The sequence below is a fragment of the Mastigoproctus giganteus genome, chromosome 1, assembly GCF_048544385.1.
Source record: "Mastigoproctus giganteus isolate SK-2022 chromosome 1, ASM4854438v1, whole genome shotgun sequence".
In the NCBI taxonomy this organism is placed as follows: domain Eukaryota; kingdom Metazoa; phylum Arthropoda; class Arachnida; order Uropygi; family Thelyphonidae; genus Mastigoproctus; species Mastigoproctus giganteus.
The window spans coordinates 79,174,390-79,200,284 of NC_143575.1; the positions used below are offsets into that span (position 1 = coordinate 79,174,390).

At 37.5% G+C, this 25,895-nt stretch overlaps 1 protein-coding gene across 1 annotated transcript in view; it reads right to left on the minus strand.

Annotated features, from left to right (window-relative positions):
* The window catches only part of LOC150090914 (PDZ domain-containing protein 8-like), a 157,221-nt gene extending 132,956 nt beyond the window's left edge, over positions 1-24,265 (minus strand). The window contains exons 1-2 of the mRNA XM_090377279.1: positions 24,194-24,265; positions 13,673-13,728 (exon numbers count right to left, since the gene is read on the minus strand). The gene's annotated coding sequence lies outside the window, so the exon portion shown is untranslated. The remainder of the gene's footprint in view (positions 1-13,672; positions 13,729-24,193) is intronic.
* Between the last annotated feature and the right edge of the window lie 1,630 nt (positions 24,266-25,895).

Consider the following 25,895-nt stretch of genomic DNA (forward strand, 5'->3'; position numbering starts at 1 on the left):
ATTGGATACTATGATGTAGTGACAAAGGAACGGGATGCAAAGAATAATTTTGATATCATATATTTGGATCTTAGAAAGGCTTTTGATACTGTTACACATGGAAGACAGCTGCACAAATTAGAGCAGTGTGGCATTGAAGGCAAATTGCTGCTAAGGATAAAGGGATGGTTGAGAGGGAGAAGACAGAAAGTGGTAATCAATGGACACTACTCTTTGTGGACTAATGTTATTAGTGGAGTCCCCCAGGGTTTAGTGTTAGGTCCATTGTTGTTTTCAGTATTCATTAATGATATTGATGATGGTATATCAAACCTAATGTTCAAGTTTCAGACGATACGAAGGTTGGCCGGGTTGTTAATGACAATAATGACAGTACGCTGCTGTAACAGGATCTAGAAAAGTTTAGCAGATGGGCTGAGAGGTGGCAACTGATGTTTAACATTGACAAATGGAAAGTACTGCATATGGGAAGCAGTAATCCCAGAGTATCATATCAACTGTGTAGGACAATGACAGAGTATTTTTGGGTCTAACGGCACCAGGGATTTACCCCCTCTCCGCATATGTTCTTTGTATTGAGGACAGTACGCTGTCAAGGTTTAAAAGTGTGGGTCACGTGTTGTGTAATATGTTGTGCCCCTTGTTCATCTGGCTTGTTAGCCTTCAGGTCCCATCAGGGGCCTGACATTTACGTACACCACCACGTGGAGGCCAACCAGGTGTTCCCTTAAAGTTTGCTCTGTCAGGTCCTGCCACCTACTTTCCTGAGATTTCAGTGGCTAGGACCTAAAAAAAAAAAAAAAAATTCTTCTTTTCTTTTGGGCACAGTTGGGATGGTATATTATATGCTGTTTAGAGGGGCTATAAGGAATATGTGCTGTAAGTGATAAGATTTCCTAATAGGTCGGGCATGAATTTTGGTGTTTTAAATTTGGACGTGTGGGGCAGGTGCTGTGTAAGGGGAAAGAGATGGGAGGGGAGGCAGAAGGCTGGGGAGTTGGAAATTGGAAGTAGGGGGGTCGATAGGGAAGATGACCCCTGTTGAAATAGTGGGGCATGCCCAGGCCCCACCAGAGGAGAAAGAGGGGTGTGGCAGGAGACAGCAGGCTGTCCCCTCCCCCACTGCCAGGGAAAGAGGAGTAAAAAGCAGGCTAGGCAGCGTCTAGCTGGGCGCCATATGGCTGTATGGCATCATAAGATGCAATCTTTACCTTTGTGTTATACCAGTGGAGGTCCGAGTCCAAGTTGCAATCTTCATCTTTGTGTTAGTCCGGTGGAGGTCCAAGTCCAGAAGTCAAGTCCAGTTCGTCACGTTCAGGTGTTGTATCTACTTCAGGTGGTCACCAGTTCAGAGTTTTGCAGTCATTTCAGGTAGTAACGTCTGTGTTTTCATAGGTTAGTGATGATGTTGGCAAGGATCTTTGTCTTTCAAAGAGTTTGCTGGCAAAGAGTGAAAGCCCAGTAATTATATTCTTCTTGCAATATTATTTCTTCTTGGTTCCTTAGCAACGGAGTTGATACATGTGTATAGCTGACATCTGAGGTTCGCATAGTTGTCACAGTCATGGATAAGGTGTTCCCAGGTTTTCTCCTGCCCGCAGTTACAGCTCGGGTTGTTGGAGATTACCAGCTCGTGGAGTTTCCCCCTGAAGGAGCCGTATCCCGTAAGAAGGAATGTGGTGTGCAAGCCAGGGGAAAACCAGGACGGGGAGATAGGATATACCCTGCTGACATAGGGTATAAATTTTTTGGTGACTTGCCCTTATGTAGTAAGATTCCATCTATTTTGCCAGATAGATTGCAGATGTTCCGTTAACCTTCGGCCCTGGAAAGATTGTGCAAGGCTCAATGGGTAGAATTTTTGTCAGCCTGGACTGTACTTGTTAACAGGAGAGATTTCTTCTACAGGGATGGGATACACTTAAATAGAAAGGGTGCAAGAATATTTGCTGATGCTATCGAGGCAGTGTTAGGTGGGTCGGAAAACTGCTAGCTTCGGGGGGGACAAAGACCAATAGATTGACAGTAGCCACTGGCAGAGGTGAAAGAGATTCTTGCACTGCTTCTATTAGAATGAGCAGAAGCCTGAAAATCAAGATGCATGATATTTCAGAGACTGCTGGGAGCCATTGCGGTACAAGTAAACACATGGGTTGTGTTAGGGTAGCTAAGAATAGAAACAGGTGCAGGTATACTTGCGTGTACACCAATGCTAGGAGTTTAGTAAATAAATTTGATGAATTTGAGGTATTGCTCAAAACATCAAAGGCAGATATTGTTGGGATATCAGAGACGTGGTGTCACACAGATATAAGGGATGCAGAACTGGAATTTGGGGAGTACGTCTACAGAAAGAATAGACAGGATAGGAAGGGGGAGGGGTTATGCTATTAGTTAAGAAACACATAAAAACCAAGGAAGTGAAGCCAGTTGACATCGCTGGACAGTGCAGTATTGAGTCAGTTTGGTGTGACATAAGCATTGGGAGATCAAAATTGAGAGTAGGAGTGTGCTATACGCCTAATGACTCTGATGAGTATAATAAGAAACTGTACAGGGAAATAGAGTGGGCCAGTAAATCAGAGAGTCTTATAATGGGAGATTTTAATTTCCCAGATATTGACTGGAATTTGGGGGCTGGTCACTCACACACTAGCAAGGCTTTTGTGGATTTATTGGATGATTGTTTTCTACATCAGCATGTTCGGGAGGCAACTAGAGGGAGTAATACTCTTGATTTGATTATCAGCAGTGATTCTTCATACATTAAGAATCTGCAGATAAATGAACCACTAGGTGGCAGTGATCACAGTGTGCTGAAGTGGGATTTACTCAAAGAGGTAACTACCATTAGGGGTAAAGGGAAGGGTTATTGCTTCCGTAAAGGCGACTACGATGGACTGAGACAGTATTTAAATTCTATACAGTGGGACCAACTGATGATGTTACCAACAGCAAATTCAAAATGGGAAGCATTCAAAGAACTTATCTTGGAAGCTACTAGGCTTTACATACCAACTAAGAAATATTGTTCAAGGTTTAGGCCAAAATGGATGTCAGATGAACTAATGAGGCATATGGCAGAGAAGAAAAATGCATGGGATACTTACAAATTAACACATGACACAGAAGCCTATGATAGATACAAGTTGATATGCAACCAAGTTACAAAGGAGGTTAGGCAGGCGAAGGCAGATTACGAGAAATCCTTGGCAAGGGATGCGAAGAAAAACAGCAAAGAGTTCTTTACTTATGTAAACTCTAGAAGGAAGGGGATGAATCAGATTGGTCCACTTGATATTGACGGGTCAACTGTTGATGATACAGCTCAGGTAGCTAACAAACTAAATGAATATTTTGCATCGACATTCACACATGAGGAGTTATTCAGCGAGGGGAATGCCAGAGGTGTATTCAACTCTAGCAGTAAGCTACAGAATCTTGAAATAACTGGGAGTAAAGTGGAGGAGAAACTGTTGAAGATAAACACAAGAAAGGCACCCGGGGTGGATGGGATCTATCCAGTTATATTAAAGGAGGCAGCAAAGGAAGTAAGCAAACCCTTAGCCATAATTATGAGAGCTTCCTTGGACTCAGGGGAGGTACCCTTAGACTGGAAATGTGCAAATGTGACACCAATTCACAAAGGAGGATCAAAGGCTGACACAAGTAATTATAGACCTGTGAGCTTAACTTCTGTTCCAGGAAAATTAATGGAGGTACTGGTTAAAGAAGCACTGCAGGATCATTTAGACAAGACTTCAGTTATAGCTCGGACACAGCATGGTTTTGTTAAGGGGAAGTCTTGCCTGACCAATTTGATTGGATACTATGATGCAGTCACAAAAGAACTGGATGCAGGGAATAGCTTTGATATTATATACTTGGATCTTAGAAAGGCTTTTGATACTGTTGCACATGGAAGACTGCTACACAAATTGGAGCAGTGTGACATTGGAGGCAAATTGCTGCTATGGATAAAGGGGTGGTTGAGGGGGAGAAGACAGAGAGTGGTAATCAATGGACACTGCTCATCGTGGACTAATGTTATTAGTGGAGTCCCTCAGGGCTCAGTGTCGGGTCCATTATTGTTTTCTGTATTTATAAATGATATTGATGATGGTATATCAAGCTTAATGTCCAAGTTTGCAGACGATACAAAGGTTGGCAGGGTTGTCAAGGACACTACTGACACTATGCTGCTGCAACAGGATCTGGAAAGGTTGAGCAGATGGGCTGGGAGGTGGCAAATGAAGTTTAACATTGACAAATGTAAAGTACTACACATGGGAAACAGCAAACCCAGAGCAACGTATCAACTCTGTGGTACTACACTGACAGTGGTAGAGAATGAAAGGGACTTGGGGGTGGTTGTGCAGGCAGATATGAAGTTCCCTGAGCAGTGCAGACGGGCTGCAAGAGTAGCTCATGGAGTATTGTCAATGATATACAGGAATTTTTCTAGCAGGAATAAGGAGGTGATTATTCCCTTGTATAAGACAATGGTCAGGCCACACCTAGAGTACTGTATACAGGTCTGGAGGCCTCATTTCAAGAAGGATGTAGAGCTGCTGGAACGAGTACAGAGAAGGGCAACAAGATTAGTGAATGGAACAAAGGGGTGCTCTTACGAAGAAAGGCTTAAGTTTTGCAAATTACAGTGTCTTTGAGACTAGGCACCAGCGAGGTGATCTGATAGAGGTGTATAAAGCCTTGAATGGTTTGAGCATGCTCAATGCTGATGGGATTCTTCCTCTAGCTCAGAATAATCACCTGAGAGGGCATAAATTCAAATTGAGGAAAGACAGATGTAGGATAGACGTGCGGAAATTTGCCTTTAGCCAGCGATTGGTTGGTTGGTGGAACAGACTTCCATCCCTTGTAGTGGAGGTTGATAGCCTAAATAAGTTTAAGGCTCAGCTGGACAGGTATTTTGAACGAACAGAGGGGTGAAGTGGAAGTGGGGGTTTTTTTTTTTTTTTTTTGGCTGATGCTGCATAAGCTTGCTTTCTTGCATCAAATGCCTCTACTAATGCTAATCTCTTATTTTCTGAGGATTTGTTTTTCTGTGGATCTGTTGTGTAGTCTAGATAAGTTGTGATTCTTCCTTTCGAATGTTGGTGCAGCAGCTCACAGCGCACAATCTCCAGGGGAAGGAAGCCCACCAGGACCTGGAAGCCATGGGTGCTCACCGTGCAGCAGGCTCTAGTTGTTGTCAATAGTATGGATCGGTGAATCGACTCTTTTTCTTGTTGACTGCTGTGTTTGCTTTCTGATACCAGGCACCTGCACCATAGGTCAGGATAGGGATGAAGAGTGCTTTGTATAGAAGGGATAGCGCCCTCTTCTTTAGTCCCCAGTGCCTCCTGGTGATTTTGGTTATCAGGGCCGAGAGCCTCCTTGTTTTGGTTCTGAGGTAAGAGAGATGAGATGTGAAGTTCAAGTTTCGGTCTAGTATTATTCCTAAATATTTTAGTTCCTGTTTGAGTTTGATGGTCACTCCATTTATTTTGATTAGTGCAGGTCTACCACGGTCAAGAGCACCTGAGGAGTATTGAGTTCGTTTTTTCGGTTGAGATCCAAGAGCACCTGAGGAGTACTGAGTTTTTTTCGGTTGAGATCCAAGAGCACCTGAGGAGTATTAAGTTTGTTTTTTCGGTTGAGATCGTTAGAAGATTCCTCTTGGCACAATCCTGTAGCATGTGTATGGCATGATTGCCTAATGGCCTCCAGCTGAGCCCTGCTGTCTGCTTGAAGCATCATAATCAGATCATCAGCATATGCCTGTGTAGTGACAACTGGAATATCCAGATTTAAAAACTCATCAAGTACCAGGTTCCACAGGAGTGGTCCCAGGATGGATCCCTGGGGGAAGCCCTTGCAAACAGGTCTGATACAGAGGTAAAGGGAGTGCTGACCATGATTCTTTGGCTTTCCAGGCAGCAAAATAGATTTGATGGGATCTGAGCACACCGGAGCCTAGCCAGAACACTGGGCCATCAGAGGGAGTCAAAGGCTCCAGCGAAGTCAATTGAGATGAGGAGGAAATATTTCCAGTTACAGTTTCTGACTACATAAATGATCCTCTCGAGGGCATCAGTGGTGGAGCATCCCCTCCTGAAACCGAATTGATTTCTTGACATCAATTGAGCATTCTGGTATCGGTTTTCAATTCTGTGGTAGATGAGTCACTCAAAGAGCTTGCTCAGCATCAACAGCAGAGTGATAGGCCTGTACGAGCCTGGCATGTCCTGGGGTTTAGTGGGGTTTTTCAGGATGTCTGACTTCGGCTATCTTCCACAAAGTTGGAAAGAAACCCTCCGTGAGGCATTTCTGACAGTGGTAGCGAGTGAAAAGGATCTGGTGGTAATTCTGCAGGCAGACATGAAGTTTTCTGAGCAGTGCAGATGGCCTGCAAGAGTAGCTCATGGTGTCTTGTCAATGATATACAGGAATTTTTCTAGCAGGGATAAGGAGGTGATTACCCCCTTGTATAAGGCAATGGTCAGGCCACACCTTGAGTATTGTATATAAGTCTGGAGGCCTCATTTTAAGAAGGATATAGAGGTGTTGGAACATGTACAGAGAAGGGCAACAAGATTAGTGAATGGAACAAAGGGTTGCTCTTACGAAGAAAGTATTAAGTTTTGCAAATTATAGTGCCTGCAGACTAGGTGCCTGCAGACTGAGGTGTATAAAGCCTTGAGCAGTTTGAGCATACTCAATGCTGATGGGATTCTTCCTCTTGCTCAGAATAATCATCTGAGAGGGCATAAATTCAAATTGAGGAAAGACAGCTGTAGGACAGATTTGTATAAGTTTGCCTTTAGCCAGCGGGTGGTTGATTGCTGGAACAAACTTCCATCTATGGTTGTTAAAGTTGATAGCTTAAACAAATTCATGGCAGAACTAGACAAACATTTGGAGAAAGTGGATGGGTGAAATAATAAGGGATTTTTTTTTTTTTTTTTTTTGCTGATTGAAGACAAGTTATATAAGCTTGCTTTCTTGCATCATGCCCTTGCTAGAGAGACCAGAATGCTCGGCTACCATTAGGGCAAGAAGCAACTTTTCTACTCTTAGCCTGTTCAAAATCTAGTTTGGACTGATTAATGACTGCTTTACAATTGTTGCGAGCTTTAGTGTAGGCAGAAAATGAAACTGAAGAATTGGAATCAAGCCAATTATGATATGCAACATTCTTATCTTGAACAGTTTTAACACATTTATTGGAAAACCAAGGTTTAGATAAAGGACGAGATTTTTAAGCGAAGTGTGGAATAAAGGATTCCATTCCTACAAGAATAATTTCCCTGACACGATCAGAGCAAACGTTGACATTGTCTGACACCAATCATTAATGGCTGTTTGACACCAATCAATGACTCTGCTGAAAAAGAGACACTGGTGTCAAACACTGACACCAATCATTAATGACTTTGCTGATCTTTACAATGTCTGCAAATATTTACGCCACACTCTCTATCCCTTTTTCAATGTAATTTATGAAAATAAAAAAACGAAAGTGAGCTAAGAACCAATCCTTGGGGAGGCTCTACTTCTGACATTACACTAATATGAAGAATATCCATTAATCACAACCTTCTGCCACCCTGAATCCATCTTAGAATCTCTCTAGTAATCCCAATATATTCCAGCTTATACATTAACCTCTCAAGAGGGATGGAGTCAAATGCCTTGCTAAAATCCAAATAAATTGTCGAAGTTCTTCCCTACATCTAAGTCATTTGTAATTGTGTCAAAATAGCTTACCATTTAGTAAACATGATTTTCCCATGTTTATATCCTTCAGAATGCCTTTTCTCTCTAAATATAACTGGATTTACCACTCTTAACCATTGCCTCCAAGATTTTCCTTATCACTGAAGTCAGACCAACCAGTCTGTAATTACCAACTTCACTCTTAGAACCGTCTTTATGTATTGGTGATACATTGACACTTCTGCAATCCAAGGAATCTCTCCCAGGTTCAAAGATGCCCTCATAATTAACCTCAATAGTTCAATACACTCTCTGATCAACTGCCTCAAAATTACTGGGTGTATGCCATCAACTGCGGGAGCCTTACTTGCCTTTAGGCTCGAACATTTTTCTAATAAACAGTAATCTGTAATTTAGAAATCATTAATTTCATGTGGCTCAGTCTCGTGCAGCCTGTTCTCAGCATAAGGAGTCCTTCGTCAGTAAAGACTGATGCAAAGTACTTATTCAATTCATCAGCAACGTCAGCTGAGTTTTATAAGGCTTTTCCTCATCAGGTGCACAAGGATCCAATTTTATTTCTGTATTTAAATACATGAAATATTCCTTGTCCTCCTCCTTTACTCTCTTAGCCATTTCTTTCTCTTACTGAGACTTGGCCTTCCTAATCTTATCTTTGGTAGTATTACAGAACAACTTGTAGCTGTTGTAGGCTTCAGTACTTTTCATTGCTCTAACTTTCCCATGCTGTCTTTTTCTGGTTTATTTGACTGGCCAGCTCTGTATATTCATCCATCCCAGCATCCATTTTGAGTGGTACCAACAAATCTTGCATCTAATTTGCCAATATCAGGTGCGATTTTACAAGAAAAGGCAAATTATCTAACATCATGGAATTAGCGACTTCAAATGCGCAGTGGCTGGCTCCAAAAATTTAAAAACAGGAATAACTTGGTTTCGTGAAATGTTTGTCACGAGTCTGGATTAGTCGAAAAAGAAAAGGCAAAGAATGGTTGTGTTCTGTGCGGTCCATTCTTGAAAAATGATGATATTTTTAATCTTGACGAGACAAATTTATTTTAATATATTATAATATTCTCCTCAAACAGCAAAACATTTGCTGTTTGAGGAGAATCTTGTCATGGTGGAAAATTAAGTAAACAAAGACTCGCTGTTCTGTAATTCAGATGGCAGTACAAAACTAAGCCCACTTCTAATTGGTAAGTTATCCAAGCTAAGACATTTTAAAGAAGTTAACCAACTTCTCTGTGATTATAAGGCCAATAGAAGTGCTTGACTTATGGTCAAAATTTTATAGTCTTGGTTATCAAAAGTAGACAGAAGAATAGCTTCAGAAAAAAGGAATATTTTGATGATTCTAGATCCTTGGTACAGCACATTCTGCCGAGACACTTAAGTTGACAAACATACGGCCATTGTTTTTATCTCCCCACATCACCAGTTTTATGCAGCCACTGGATCAAGGCATCATTTATAACCTCAAGAGAGAATACAGAGCCTACCTGATAAGGTACTTGATCAGCAACACAGAAGCAGGGAACAATTTGTAGCCAAATTGGAATGTCTTGGATGCTATATCCATAATCTTGTTATTGACTGGGACAGTATTGCATCAAGTTTAATAATCAACTTGCTTCAGAAAGAGTGGCTTTGGAGAGAATATCATTGAAAAACATAGTCCAGCAGATGAATGTGATAGCAACATTGAAAATGAGGAAATTTGAAGGAGCATATGAATTTCATTGGCAAATTTGAAGAGTTTATGAAGGTGGATGATGAAGTTGCTACCACAGAAATGCCATAAACAGATGAGTTGCTGAGCACCAAGCAAAACAATGATGCTTTTGTTACCAGCGACAACAAAAGTGAAGTGTACACACTGCCATCTAAAAAAAAATGCCTAAAATGCATTAAGCATAATAGAGAATGTGTTGGCCCGCAGTAACGTTGATAAAGAAATAACATTGCATTTGATCTGTGCTATAGTTAAAAATGCATATAGGAAAAACACTGCATAAACAACATTGGATTCTTTCTTTAAATTAGATTAATAATTTATTAAAAAGTTAATGGTTTGTATTGTCTCCTTTTATATTAAGATTGTAATTCTTTTTAGTGTGATACTAAAATATTGTATATTTCAAAATATATAGTGCACAATATTTTCATTTCCGTTAATTGCTTTTCTCTTAGTTTACCTTACAAATAAAATAAAATCTTTAAAAAAATGTGTTATTTCTATTACTGTATTATTAGACAAGGCTTTTATTTTTATTTTATTAATTTAAATTAATTTATTTTTTCATTTATTTTTGATATTATTATTATTTATTATTATTCTTGGAGTACGTACAAAAAAAAAAGGCAAAATTTTGACGGACCTCGTTATTGCAAAACATGAAAATTTAGGTCCCTTGAATTTTGTATTAACGAGATTCGACTGTATACAGTAAATTCAGAATGTTCCAACCTCAAGTTTCAATCAACATTCAGAAAGCTGAAATCCCCCATCGTAAAACGTTCAATTTATTGGTCCACTCTATACATCTGTACAACTGTTCATTATACTCATCATAATCATTTGTCCTGTAACATATTCATACTCTGATTTTTGATATTCCAGTGTTTATGTTAACACCAGACCAATTCAACATTACTGATAACCCATGGCAACTGAGTATACTGTTTTACAATCTTTTAGGTTCTATGCATTTCTTCACCAGAGCATTAACCCCGCTCTGTAATCTCCTGTCTACAGAAAGGAAATTTTGAATACTAGCCATATTCAAATTCTGCACATTCAATATTACAGTGACACTATATTTCTGATATTCCTAAATATCAGAATTTGATGACTGCACATAACTTGAAATTCAAATTTATTTATTATGCTTTTAACATGTGTTTAAGCAGATATAATATAACTTTCTATGACTTCCAAATTTGCTTGGACAACTTTCAGTGACAATGTTACACTGATGCAGAGGTAGATTACTTTGAAGTAAAAAAGTACCATTTGTAAGCACTTCCAGAATTTTTATAAAATCAGTTCTGGAACTTTTGAGACACTATAATTTTAAGATATCAACATTAGAATGTATTTTGTCCCATACATGATAAACTTTGAAATCCTGATACAAATCTATTTCTGCATTTTGGAATGCCTACCTGAGGCATGAGATCTAAAAACTTACGTGTGAAATCATGCAATATACAGATTTAACATGCACCAGCTGTTTGTTAACTCAAAGTTTTAAAGTTAGGAAATTTTATGTGAACATCTTTTATGCTATATTTTTTTCCTGAACTTTCAAGATATCATTTGATTAGAGTTTACAAATAAAATTTCATAATTTCTAACTTTAGAATTTGTCTAAATAAGCTTTTTTTTTTTTTTGTAAAAAAAGTTGACAAAAAAAAAAAGTTGAGAAAGATGTTCCCCAATGTTTTTATTCTAAAAACTGCACACATGTATCTTAAAATCCCCCTAAACTTGGTTTATCAGGCAAAAGAGCAGCATGACAGAAATTTTACAAGTAAACCTACATCCACAGCATTTCATTATCTCATTACTTCATTCTTTCATTACCACACTGTTGACGCTGCTTGTGGGCATACTTGGTTAATTGTTCTGAATAATTATTACAACACTACTGTTAACTACTGAATTGAGCTATGAATTTGTTAACAATAAAAAAATTACTCTAATTTGTAGTAGTGACAAGTTACATCAGATGTTCACGAATTTGAACTCTAAAAAGAAGTTTTTCAGACAGGGCAAACAAACTCACCATTAAGGTAGGAGAGATTTAGTTTCTTTTGTTCAATAAATTGATGTTTTAGGATAACAAAAAAACAATTGGAACAACAGTCTCAAAAAAAAAAAAGCAATTGTTACTAAGTAAGCTAAGTTATCTGCATAACACATCACTGAGCAGGGTGGTTCATGATAGGAATTAAGGCATACTATTGCAATAAGGCCTAGAAAAATAGGACAGAAGAGCTGTGAACTGGCAATTGAGGTTTAACATTGATAAATTCAAGGTACCACATACAGGAAATTCCAGAATAACATACCATTTGGGTATGTTATTCTGGTGGAAAATGAAAGAAACCTAGAAATTAATTATACAATCTGACATGTTCTCTGAGCACTATACACAGGCAGCTAGGACAGTGGCTGAGTGTTGGAACAAACTTCCATTTGTTGTTGTGGAAATGGGTAATTTGAATAAAATTAAAAAATTAGATAAAATTATTACAGGATTGGAAAGACAGAAGATAGGGTAAGTTTCTTTTTTTCCTTTTTTTTTCAGTTTAGCCTGTTTTGGTTTTTGATTTCAAGTATATACATACATTTTGGTGGAAGTGTATGTATCTACTCGGTTCGTGAAGGCCACAAGGAAGTCTATAATTGCGGCTGAATTTGGGACTGCCCTTATCGTACTCTCGACTTATCTAGCAAATAAGGATGAGTTTGGAAGGAGAGAACGTACCCAATCCCTTAGACATTTAATTCAGAATTTTAAGAAACATCATCATCATCACTAACCTACACTACTTGTATAATGCGCTACCTGAGCAACAGCTCATTCGCACTTAAAATATTTAATCTATAATTTATCCTTTATTGATCCTTTGCCGTACCCCCCCCCATCAACAAGTCAACTTCCGGGGACACGTCACCGCCCCTGTCTCGGGGAGGCTTGTCTCTACTAGCTATCAATAAACTCTTGTTTAATTGCAAATATAAAAGCATTTATCTGCAAACGAGACATAAGAAACAAGAGTAATGCACATTATCCAGATGAAGACCAATGTGTATTAAAGTGGTTTTCTCAGTTCCAAGAATAGAACATTCCTTTAAGTGAGCCACCCATTCATGGAAATGCTGAAGAACTGGCTAAAAATCTTAATCATGAAGGATTTAAGACAAGTAGTGGATGGCTAGTAAATTTCCACAAAAAATATGTTCAAATATGTTTCTCCATGACTATTTTTTTTTTCAAAATACTTGTGGAGAAACATATAGTGATGAGATCTGTAATGAATGGTGCAAAAATTTCTGTAATTCTAAAAGATTACAGTCCTAGTGATACATTCAATGGAGATGACACAGATTTGTTCTACAAATGTTTGCTGTTGAAACAATGACTCTGAAAGCAATTTCTTGATGGTGCCAAGCATAGTAAAGAACTGACTCCTCTTTTGGGTAGCAACATGAATGAAAAGAAGAAATTACCCTCTCTGGTGAATTAAAAATCTTTGAAGGCACAAAGATTTTCTGGTATGAAAATCCTCCCTATGAAGATGACTAAAGCTTTGATAACACAATTCTTTTTCTGAATGGCTGCTGAAGTCAGATCATACAAGCAAATAAAAAAAAAAAAAAAAATATATATATATATATATATATATTTATTGATAAGTGCACAGCTTGATGTTATTCCAACATTAACTGCTGTTTCAATTAAATTTATTCTGTCAAACACAACATCAAAGCTTCAGTCTCTGGGCCAAGGAATTTAATTCAGAATTTTAAGAAAAAATATTGAAAGCAAATTGTACAGAAGTACATCCAAGACACAGAAGATAGAAATGTTCTTGGAATCAATTTACTGCATGCTATGAGAAAAGCAAAAACAGTCACAAATCACTTCAGGTTACTTGGATTTCCAACAAGTTCTGTTGTGGAGAGTGAGGAGGATGTAAATAAGTGATAGCTGGAATGATCTAATTTCTGCTTTGGGTGTAACTGAAACAGTTTAATTTGACAATTTCAAAAATGTTGACAGCGATAATAAAATTAGTGGATTGTATTTAAATGATGCACAGATAATTTTCCAGAAAAAAAAAACAAGAACAAGAGGATGAAACAGATTATGATGACAATGTAAAAAAAAAGAAAAGAATGGATTACTGTACTTACTTGCCAGGATGCCTGGAAGGCAGATGTACTGCATAGATTAAATGAAGGTTTTCCAACTGCAACAGAAAATAATTTCTCTGCAATAAATCATGTTGAGAACACTGTGGAACAGGAATTGATTTAAAAATGCACCAGATCCACACCTTACTGAATATTTTAAATAACATGAGTGTATAAGTTTACATTTACACTTTTTAAAATAGTATAATATAGTTATGTAGCTATGTTTATGCCCATCAAAGTACTCTCCAGCCATGCTTATGCAGCACTCCAATCAATTTCCAGGACCTAAAACAGCAGTGGAAGTCCATGGAAGATACTGCCTTTAACTGCTGCATTGTGTGATTCTGAATGTCTGTTAAGTCCTCAAACCTTTGAAGTGGATTTTAATTCTCAGGAACAGAAAAAAGTTGTACAATGGCAAATCTGGTGATCGCAACATGGCAGGTGCTCCCATGTTGCGATCTTGTTTTTCATCAAAAACTCTCGCACTGGGACAGAGGAATGTGTTAACCAGCACACACTCTTCTAGCTTTCGTGGGCTCTAGGGCGTGGCCGCAAAGATATAGCCAGACTAGGCGTTAACTAATACTTTTTCTTCTTAGTGTAGTTAGGACGTTTCTTGGCTATCTTATTTTAACTTAACATATTCGCCTATTGGTATTGTCTGGTATCGACTTCTACTCTTCTGTTTTTGTCTAGTGGTTTTATAGGACAAAGTCTCGTATACCCTCAAACAAAGAGGGAGAAGTTTACTTCCCCTCTCCATCCCGCAGTTTGGACTTGAGGGTTGTGATTAACATCGAGCAATTATGCAAATAATTTACTCAATGCCGCAATAAACCTTTAATCATACTTTAACTCTATTGCTCTCTGGTTGAATGAGAGGTTTTGGCAGAGAAAAGAGAAATCTTTATAACACAAAACATAACATGATTTATTACAAGAAAGAACATACACACTTCATTCTTTCCATTAATATAGGCATAATATGACACTTCATGTTTGCCAAAAATATTCAAGCAATCAATAGAAAAGCTTATGTGTTTTACGTTTAAAATATAAATTATATGAACTAGAAAGAAACCATCTCATTATCATGCTTACAAATGCTTCCATACTTGTATCATTTCGACTTACCAGCTTAAGATGTAGCACTGGCTCAATCAGCAAACGATTCTTGATTCCTCAGTCAATTCAGGCGACTCTGGGCATTGTCTCAACAGAAGTTGGCTTCTTCCTTAGGCTTGGCTCACTGGTCCTTCCACAATAACGACTGCCCAACTCTTCTCTCGAACCACTCATCACACCACTTCTCTCCCGAAGATCCGCTTTTATGTCCCAAGTTCTCCCAAACTGTTTATTCAACACTTTGCTCTCATTGGGGAGATCCATGTCTTAAGACACTCGGTCGGTACGTGTTGGAAACTTAATCAAAGGGGTAACTAGTCACCCCCTCATCATGCTATGTAACGAATATCCCTGCTACACATGTAGCCACTCTTCCATATCTCCTTTTAAGGTAAAGGTAAAGCTGTTGCTTACATCTATGCAGAGTTTACATAGGTTGAGAGGTATCTTAGATGTCTGTTCACATGAGTATCATGGCTTCTTGCCTCCTCTCTTAGCCCTAAATTTACATTCCGGGCTGAGTGAATCCTTCTGGTGTATATAGAAATCTATCTCTTTGAACTTGTGAGTGATGAGCCGAAATAGCTGTTGCTGGCTAAAAACTGTAGGCTTTTAAACACATCTCTATTGCACAGTTATAGCAACTAATTTCACCAACTTCTTTACAAAAACATATGCTCTTTTCTTAATGATATTTAATCTGTTTTTACTCTTTATGTGAAACTCTAGGTTATTATTAAATTGAAATTTTGAAAGATATCTAGGTGGGACGGGTATGGTAATTTCAGTCATTACTTAACCATAATTAGAAAACAAAGGGAGGGGCGGAATTAACGCTATAACAAATGACAGTGTGCATTTTCATGATGTAAAAACTATTTGTCCAGCCATAAACTAGGCAGTGTCCTTCGAATTATTTTTCACAGTCTTCCTAAAATCTCAACAAAGATTTTCTGATTAACAATCTGATTTGGCAGGACAAATTCATGATAAACAACCACACAATCAAAGAAAACATCAAGAATGGACTTTATCTTCAATTGAGACATTCTTGCTTTTTTTAAAATGGGAGGAGAAGTGTGCCATGCTTTGACGGATGGTTTGTGGATCATACTGAAATATCCAAGATTCATCACCTGTTATCACTGAATCCAGAAAGTTAGGAGTTTCATGAATTTTTTTCAAATCTGACATGCAAACTTCAACACATTTCTTCTTCTGATAATCTGTAAGGATGCACAGAATTGTTTGCACGTACACATTTCTCACACCCAATGGCTCTGTCAAAATTGTTCTGATTCTTTGTCAATGTGTAACTGTTCTGCAATTAGTAAATTGCTCATCTGATGGCCTTGGAAGACCATCTCTCAAATTTTTTTCAACGTTCTCATCTGTCACTAAAGTTGGTCTTCCTGTTCAATCCTAATGGCATCATAATGACAACGAATTTCCATCAGTTCCTGTTTCATTCAGTTGGACTTAAAGTCATGAAAGCATGTCTAAGGTTCTGCATTGCAATCATCTTAAGGTTTGCTTGTTGGTTTGCAGGGGGGGGGGTTCACAAAATATTGTTGTTTTTTGTGTTTGTGGGGCAGCCGTGCGACAAAAGAACGTTATGTTGTGCAACACTGGGACAAGTTCTACAAGGACAATATAATGTAAAATATATTCCTTCTGTGCAACCAAACAAGGTTCTTCTTCCACTCCTGCACATCAAACTTGGATTGATGAAAAATTTCATGGAGGGACCAGATAAAGAAGGTAAGGGATTTGCATACTTGAGAAGTGTGTTTCCTAATTTAACATATGCCCAACTTAAGGAAGGAATTTTCGTAGAACCTAAAATTAGGAAACTCCTGAAAGATACATTTCAAACCATTTAAAGGCAGTTGAATTGACAGCTTGGTGATAGATAATTTAAGACAGTAGCACATGGTTTTTTGGGTAATAGGAAAGAAGAAAACAATGAAATGTTGGTGCCTAATTTATTTGAGTGCTATAAAAACATGGGCTATTGAATGTGGTTGAAAATTCATTTTCTTCATTCCCATCTAGAATTTTTCCCTGAAAATCTCGGAGATGTGAGTGATGAACAAGGAGAACGGTTTCATCAAGACATTTCCATAATGGGTACCTCCCCTGAGTCCAAGGAAGCTCTCATAATTATGGCTAAGGGTTTGCTTACTTGCTTTTCTGCCTCCTTTAATATAACTGGATAGATCCCATCCACCCCAGGTGCCTTTCTTGTGTTTATCTTCAACAATTTCTCCTCCACTTTACTCTCAGTTATTACAAGATTATCTAGCTTACTGCCAGAGTTGAATACACCTCTGGCATTCCCCTCGCTGAATAACTCCTCATGTGTGAATGTCGATGCAAAATATTCATTTAGTTTGTTAGCTATCTGAGCAGGATCATCAACAGTTGAACCATCGATATCAAGTGGACCAATATGATTCATCCCCTTCCTTCTAGAGTTTACATAAGTAAAGAACTCTTTGCTGTTTTTCTTTGTATCCTTTGCCAAGGATTTCTCATAATCTGCCTTTGCCTGCCTAACCTCCTTTATTTTTTTTTTATTTTTATTTTTTTTTGATTTGGTAGTTGTTGGCGCATCGGCTTCTGTGGCCATATTGCACCTCCCAAGGTTTTTGCAGTACTTTGATCCAAGCCCGAGGCGGGAATCGAACCCGCGACCTTTGGGTTGCCGGGCAGGTACTTTACCCACTCGGCTAGCCCGGTCGGCCCTAACCTCCTTTATGACTTGGTTACAGACCAGCTTATATCTATCATAGGCTTCTGTGTCATGTATCTCATTAGTTCATCTGACATCCATTTAGGCCTAAACCTTGAACAATATTTCTTAGTTGGTATGTAAAGCCTAGTAGCTTCCAAGATAAGTTCTTTGAATGCTTCCCATTTTGAATTTGCTGTTGGTAACATCATCAGTTGGTCCCACTGTATAGAATTTAAATACTGTCTCAGCATTTAAATTCTATACATCGGGGTGGTTAATTGCTGGAACAACTTCCATCTGTCATTGTGGAAGTTGATAACTTAAATAAGTTCAAGGAGGAACTGAACAAACTTTTAGAGGTTGTGTGAATTTTTTTTTTTTTTTTTTCTGGCTGATGCTACATAAGCTCATACACTTGCTTTGTTGCATCATATGCCTCTATTACTATTTCAACTCTTCACCTTCACCGATTTCTACAGATTTACATCCTTTCTAAAATGAGGCTGTCACTCCTGTATGCAACACTGAAGGTGGGGTGTTACCATTGCCTCATAGAGTCAAATAATTACCTCATTATTTCTCACAAAATTCTTGTATATCATGACTAGGGTTCAGATTTTTATGACCTTAAAAATGTCAAAACACGATGAAAACATGTCATTAAATTTAACCAAATATGACCTCAAATATGACTAAATAATTTAACTTTACATACAGTATAAATGATATTTACTTTTTTTATTCTTTTAACGTACGACTTGTTATATAAATTTCTAACAAGTAATATAATGAAAATATCACAATTTGAGGGTTTTTTTTTGAAATATAAACATTAAAATAAATTTTTTAAACATACGAAAACCAAAATGTATAGGCTAAGGTACTAGGCTACTAACACTTAAGTTGCTAAGTACTTTACCAACTTAGGTAAAAGGCATGCATATTAAAACTAAATATGCATGAGCATTAAATTTGGATGTCCATATGTGGAAGCATCCAAAAATAAAAATTATGATAGATCTATTACCAGGTAATTAATTAATTTACTTAAATAAACTAAATGCAAAAGTCATAATATTTAAGAGTAAGATTCTATATAATATCGGCGAAGATACGATAGTAGTGTGAAAAGCATCATTTTGTCTGTATCTCATATTGTGCTCTTCCTTCAAAACGAGTTGCCCATGTATTGCACTACCTGTAATGCTTCACTAATAGAGAAGACTATTATTATTTGTCTTACCACCACTCACAGATGAAGACTCAACTAGCTTTGAAACGGTGCCGTCTGGGTGGTGGTACTCACCGAGAATAAGTAACAATAGTCTTCTCTATTAGTGAAGCGTTACTTATTCGAGGAGGCGCCTCCATAGCCAGGTGGGAAGGAGCAGCAGTGCGTAGCACACACTTCTTGATTAGACCGGGGTTCGAGCCCGTCACCACCAAATACGGAGGATGCGGAAAGGTCAGGAATGACCACCGCATATTCACGGAGCAATATGGCCTTAGTTGCTAATGCTCCTAAAAACCAAATAACAACAATAACATAACATAACAACTTATTCGAGGTAGTGCAATACATGTGCTACTCATTGTGAAGGAATATGAGATACAGTATACACAATATGAGATACAGACGAAATGATGCCTTTCACACTACTATCGTAATTGTTCTTTAAGAGTTACCTATAGTGTATCTACACCGATATTATATTTATTAATTAATTTACGTACATCTTTATTGCATGCGTTGCAATACAGTAAACCCCCGCTATTCGCGGTCGCTGATTTAACATAAAATGAAACCTAAAAAAAAATGTGAATTCTACATCGCCATGAACATTTTCCGCCATAAAAAAACATGGGCGTGGCTAAAATCATCTTTCCCTGTCAAAACAGCGCTCAATGGGGGGTGGGGGGGAGAAGGGTGACAAAATCGCGAGCGTGGATGTTTCTCTCTAATCCTTGTTCAGTATGTGTTATGCGCTTGTCATGGAATGTTTCGTCGTTTGCTTTTAATTTTATATAAATTGATATGTTTACAAAAGTGAAAAATCTACCGTTTTGCAGTGTGTTAGTGTAAACAGACTTTTTCGAGTGTGTTAACGGAAAAAAGTGACTTTATTGTGAACAAGTTCTTTTCTAACCCCTACAAAAATATGGCTACGAATAACAAGGGAATTGTGAAATCAAAGAAGGTGATGACATTAACGAGTAAAATTCAGTTATTAGACAAAATTTCTAATGGTGAAAGTGTCTCGTCAGTGGCAAAACATTATAAAATCAATGAGTCAATGGTACGATCAATCAAGAAATCGGAAGAAAAATCCACCATGGTGTCCGTGAAAACGTGCTAATTGCTCCAAACATTTGCTCTGTAACTCGTGATGTTAAATTAGAAAAACTGGAAAAGGCTTTAAATCTGTGGATAGAAGACCGAACTCAAAATAAAATTATGTTAAGTTCACTCATCATTGTGAAAAGACAAAACTCCTTTATCAACACTTTAGCGAAACTGATGATAGCACTGGCAGGATAAGTTTTTTGGCTATAGCAAAGGCGCTGGATTGAAATTTTTAATAAATATTACATTTAATATTAAATTGTTTCTTATTTCCATTTTGATGCCTTATGTTTGCATTTCACTATGTACTGTCTATGTACATAGTCATATTATGAAGGTATATATAATACATACATAAACAAAATTTTAGACTAGTTTTTCTTATATATTTCATACTTTGGAACGGAACCCCTTTTTACTATGGAAGCCATAACTCAGTATTCGCGTTTTCGGTATTCGCGGCATTTCTCAGGAACATAACCCCCGTGAATAGCGGGGGTTTACTGTATTTTATTTTTTCATCCATTTGCTATGTGTCTTTGGACTCTTCTTTCACAACAGAAGAAATCCATTTTTTAAAAATGCTCAATTTTGGCTTCATTTCGCCAACAGTTGAAGTTTCTACTGTATAAAATAAGTTGAACGAATAATTTGTTGAGCTCAGTATAAGGCAAAACTACTGTAAAGTTTTAAATTGTAGCTAAAATGACACTACGAATCGAAATGACTGTGGGATTTAGCCGCTTGTGCCCGCCCACGCTGGAATGTGAAATTATTAAATGTAAATTCCCACAGTTTTTTAGAAATATAATTAAAATTAATTTGATAAATAATTTGTCGATTATCGTAAGACAGAAATATGAAAATTTTATGTTGAAAAGTATAAAATATGCTATTAAATATGATTTTTTCGAAATTATGACCTAATGTGTAAAATATGATGAAATATGAAATTACAAACATGCTTCTTTAGGATCCTCAGACCATGTAACATGGACACACTAAGTTTCATGCCTTTATGTAAACAAAAAATGAATATGATAATACATAAAAATTCGAACCCTAATCATGACAACCCTGTGAACTCTCCCAGCCACCTGACTGCATTTCTCAGAGAATGTCATTGACTGCACAATTAACCCTCCCCCCATGTCTTTTTCATTGTCTGCAAACTTGAGTGTGGTACTACACAGTTGGTATGATATTCAGTTAGTATGGTAGTTTATGCAGTACCATGGGGGGGGGTTAATTGTGCAGATAATGTTGCAATAGCAATCCTTGATTATTGTTATCAACTGCCCTTTGTAACATCTGCAAACTTAGACATTAAACCTGGTATGCCTTCATCAGTATTGTAATAAACAGTGAAAACAGCAACAGGCCCAGCACCGATGCCTGGGATCTATTAATAACATTTGTCCAAGAAGTGCAATGTGTGTTGGGAACAACTGTCCTCTGCCACTCAACAATCTCCTTATACCTGACCCATCCATAGCATTTTCCCTAATGCCCCACTGCTCCAAATTTGTATAGCAGTCATTCACATGAAACAGTACTAAAAGTTTCTGAAATTAAGTATATGTTGAAATTACTTTTTGTTTCCAGTACCTTTGCAGCTGTCATAGTAGCTAATCAGATTGGTCAGAAAAAAAAAATCACTAGAAATTGATGCTGTGATTGCTGCATAACTGTGTTCATGGCTGGATAGTTCTGCATTACTCCTTTAACCAGTGACTTCATTATTTCCCATGGAACAGATGTCAAGCCTACAGCTCCGTAGTTACTCTCTGATATCTTTCCTCCCGCCCCTGTTAACAAGACAGACATTTGCATATCTCTAATCTAACCCCTCCTCCTAAGCTAACTCTTCCTTCAAATCCCAAGAGTAATCTCTTAATAAGGGTCAAAGGTTTGCTTGCCTGTGTTGTTGCTTCTTTTAATATAATTTAACAGATTCCATCCATCAGCCTCAGGTGCCTTATTTAATTTTAGCTTCAATGGTTTTTCTTCTTAGTTGTCACAATCATTTAGCTTCTAGTTATAACATAGTGTACTTTTGGTATTCCTAAAATCTTCTTGTACAGATAGGGACAAAATATTTATTTAGCTTGTCAGGAACCTCAACAGGATCATCAATGGTTAAACCATTCATATGTAGTGGGCTAATGTTCTGGTGTTAATGTTAGCAAAGAATTCTTTGCTACTTCTCTTTGCATTCTTAGCCAAAGACATCTCATAACGTGTTGAAACTACAGTCTCTAATGCGGGTCGTATAACAGTCTCAGCAACTGTATGAGCACTACACGTTTTTGCAATGATTTCTGCAATTTTATAAGATGCAATCATTTCATCCAACTTTATCATGATGTTTCCTTTTTAAGTGGTCTAAAAGTCTTGATGGTTTCATAGCCTCATTTGATAAAACTATTACACATAAAACACATTAGGCTATCTTGAGTCGAAAGGGCTTTCAATAAAACCATAAGCTGGATATTCATCCAGATACTGTTGACACTTTTTTTTTTTTCAGCATGATTCACAATGGGTTGGATAACTACAAAGAATTAAATAATAAAATATAAACTATTTTTATTTAACTCTCATAGCCCAGTTCACTCACAAAAGCACTGTGGAACAAAAATAAACAACTTCCACGAGAAAACAATAAATCAATACTAATTGTCGCATAGAAAGTAGAAACAACAGACTGAAACATTTCCTCATCCCATCCATGTGTCTCATATATTGACCAATGAAACAAAAGAATAAATAAATAAACCACACCAACCACACCACCACCAGGCTCGCAGTTGTTGGAAAGGCACAATAGCAAGGATTGCGAAGACATTACCTCTGAAAGCATTTAGGCATTTAATGACTATGAAAAGCAAAGATGGTTGAATTAAATCACGCCCACTATCTTGCTTTTATCAAAATTTCTTACTCACTCCAAATATATGTCAAAAATCAGTTGTCTCAAGGGAAAAGAAAACCCAATGAGAGAAATTAAATATTAAGGAATAAGATGTTGTTGGGTAGGGATGAACTTTGGAGGGCAACAAATCATTGTAATATCCATGATTTTTCTGCCCCCCCCCCAAACCAATTTTCACCCCATTGAGAATCTCTGCTCTAGGGTTTCCGCAACCCATGTGCAGTACTTTGCATTTGTCGATGTTAAACTCCAGTTGCCATTTCTCAGCCCATCAACCAAATTTTCCTAGATCTTCATGCAGTAGCTCGCCCTGATAACTGTCATTAACCACCATGCCAATCTTCGTATCATCTGCAAACTTAGAGATTAAGCCTGATATACCTTCATCAATGTCATTTATAAATACTGAAAACAACAACGGACCCAGCACTGAACTCTGGGGGACCCCACTAATAACATTAGTCCACGAAGAGCAGTGCCCAATTATAACCACTCTCTGTTTTCTTCCACTTAACCATCCCTTTATCCATAGCAGTAACTTGCCCTTAAAGACACACTGCTCCAGTTTGTACAGCAGTCTTTTACATGCAACAGTATCAAAAGCCTCCCTGAAATCTAAGTATATGATTTCAAAATAATTTTTTGCATCCAGTTCCTTGGTCACTGCATCATAGTAACCTATCATAATTGCATGCCTGTCCAAATGGTACTGCATTACTCCTTTAACCAGTGATTCCATTTTTTTCCCTGCAACAGACATTAAGTTAATATCTGTAATGTACTCATATCGCCTTTTGATCCCCCTTTATGAATTGGGGATATATTTGCACTTCACCAGTCCATAAGGAACTGGACCTCCCCTGAATCTAAGGATGCTCTCATAATTATGGCTAAGGGTTTATTTGCCTACTTTGCTGCCCCCCTTAATATAATTGGATAGATTCCACGGCTCCCACGGGTGCTTTTTTATGTCCATCCACAATTTCTTCTCCACTTTCCTTTCAGTTATGTCATTTAGCTCCTCATTATAGTTTGTTAAACTTCTGGCATCTCCTTTCCTAAAAAATTACTGTGTGAATTTAGATGCAAAATACTATTCAATTTGTCTGCATCCTGTGCAGGGTCATCAACAGTTAACCCATATATAAAGTGGCCAAACGTGATTCAATTCCTTCCTTTCCTTTCATTTTATTGAAGTTTTCAATAATTAACTGAATTGCTGTTATTGGTACACTTTTGGGCATGACTGTTCTAGGATTAAATAGTTAAATATTAAAATCCTTTGGGAAGGTGAAGAGCACACATCTTTTAAACTTAAAAAGGGCTAAATATTTATTAATATTATATAAATATGTATATGAAGTTATTTTTTACCTTTTAATAGCACAATGCTACAGAAAATTAAAATGCTAGACATTTTATCAACTATACAGACTTGGAGATCCTGATGACTATACTGAAAACTGATCAGGCCCTCAGCAACTGTACATTTTATACAGGAACCACATCCTTAATCAGCATGTGACAACCCTCTATAAAGAAATTAATAAATAAAACAGTTTAAAAACTTAAAATTATCAAACAGTTCACTACAAGGCAAACAAAACTAAACAAATCATTTTATTAATCCAAAACAATGCTTTTACATTCGAGCCCATAATAATTCTTAACATATACATTTCAGTAAATTAATTTATTTAAAATAATTTTGAATAAATTAGTACATATGCTAAAGATATTATGACAAACAGATTATAATTTTTATTATTATTATTTTTTTAAGCATAAAACTATTGAAACCCTTAAAAGCTTTTGTCCAAATGAATCAATTTTCATGTTCGGTAGAAACAATTTCAATACCATTGTCCCTGTCCAACAACAGCCCTTTCCTACAAAAATGTATGCACATAAATATGTTTGGGAACTCAAGAATTAGGCACTTCCATAGCCAGGTGGGCAGGAGCAGTAGTGCATAGCACACGCTTCTTGATTAGACTCAGGGTTCGAGCCCGTGACCACCAAATACGGAGGATGCGGAAAGGTCAGAGAATGACCACAGCATATCCCCGGAGCTGTTGTTGTTGTTATTTGGTTTTTAGGAGCATTAGCAACTAAGGCCATATTGCTCCGGGGGAATATGCGGTGGTCATTCCCTGACCTTTCCGTATCCTCCGTATTTGGTGGTGACGGGCTCGAACCCAGGTCTAATCAAGAAGCATGTGCTACGCACTGCTGCTCCTTCCCACCTGGCTACGGAGGAGCCCTCCCCGGAGCAATATGGCCTAGTTGCTAATGCTCCTAAAAACCAAATAACAAACATAACAAACTCAAGAATTACCTGAGGTAAAGTCTGATCGATACCAAACTTTCAGAATACATTACATTGCTCCCTGAAGATTTGAATGTTCAGAAATTACTTGAAAAGGTAAGTCTGATCAATAACAGAATTTTAGAACACATTTGATTGAAAATATTTTAGATCAAATTCAGAGGTGTGCTGCCAATTTGTTAACAAGAAGGATTCAAGATTCTTGAAGTTTCAAGAATTTCAGCTAAGGATCATACCTGATCAAAAGCCTGTTATATTTTATCAAGCTGTTCTTTTTTTAACAAGGGCCTCACAGAACCCCCTTACAGCATATTCCTGGTCAAATTCCATAGCTACTAACACCAAATTTACTCCCTAGAGAAAGAAATCATAGTGGTTTGATCCTTTTTAAAACTTCAGGGTTAGCTCAGAATCCTTGTATCAAATTTCATTCCAATAAGTGCCCCATTTTCCCTCTGCACATCTCCTATACTAAAAAAAGAATCATTGCACAAACCTCACTGTTACCCAGCACACAAATATAATGTGAAGTTCTGGTAAACACTTCTTGAGTAAAGCACTGAAGTTTGTAACCACTGAGATATGTTATTTGATAACTGAATGAACCTGAATGTACTGTATTGCATATATTATCTGTGTTAAGGCAATCATAAAACAAACAATCTTTCCATCATGCATTATATTTATAATATAAATTTAAAATTACATTTAGGGAATAGTTGAAATGCATGTGAATATTTCACACTC